This window comes from Myotis davidii, unplaced genomic scaffold (genome assembly GCF_000327345.1).
Source record: "Myotis davidii unplaced genomic scaffold, ASM32734v1 scaffold244, whole genome shotgun sequence".
Classification (NCBI taxonomy): Eukaryota; Metazoa; Chordata; class Mammalia; order Chiroptera; family Vespertilionidae; genus Myotis; species Myotis davidii.
Window position 1 is genome coordinate 162,119 of NW_006294993.1, and position 344 is coordinate 162,462.

The 344-nt window shown below is 68.9% G+C and overlaps 1 long non-coding RNA gene across 1 annotated transcript in view; it reads left to right on the forward strand.

Moving 5' to 3' along the window:
* Positions 1-344, forward strand: part of LOC107184057 — a 13,683-nt gene that overhangs the window by 1,675 nt on the left and 11,664 nt on the right. The window lies entirely within an intron of this gene.

Genomic DNA, 344 nt, shown 5'->3' on the forward strand with positions numbered 1-344 from the left:
GCCCCCCAGAGCGGGGAACCCCACCTGCCAGGCCCCTCCGTGCAGAGGCTCCGGGCGGCCGAGCAAGAGGCCCAGGCACCCCCGCCAGGCTCGCGGGCCAGGAGGGCCCTTTCCTGGGGGTCTCTACAGCCCCCCGCCCCAGCTGCTGCTGGCCGAGTCCTGACTAAAGAAGGGAAAGCATTTATTAAGGAAACTTGGCTCTTGTGAGGCGGGGACAGGGAAAGGCCTGCGGCCGGCTCCTGAAAGGTGACCATGAGGGCCCGGCCCCGCAGGGACTGCAGGGGATAAGAGGCCGATCTCGCACCCCGAACTCTTGCAGGCCGGAGTGGGTGCGGGACCGAGGG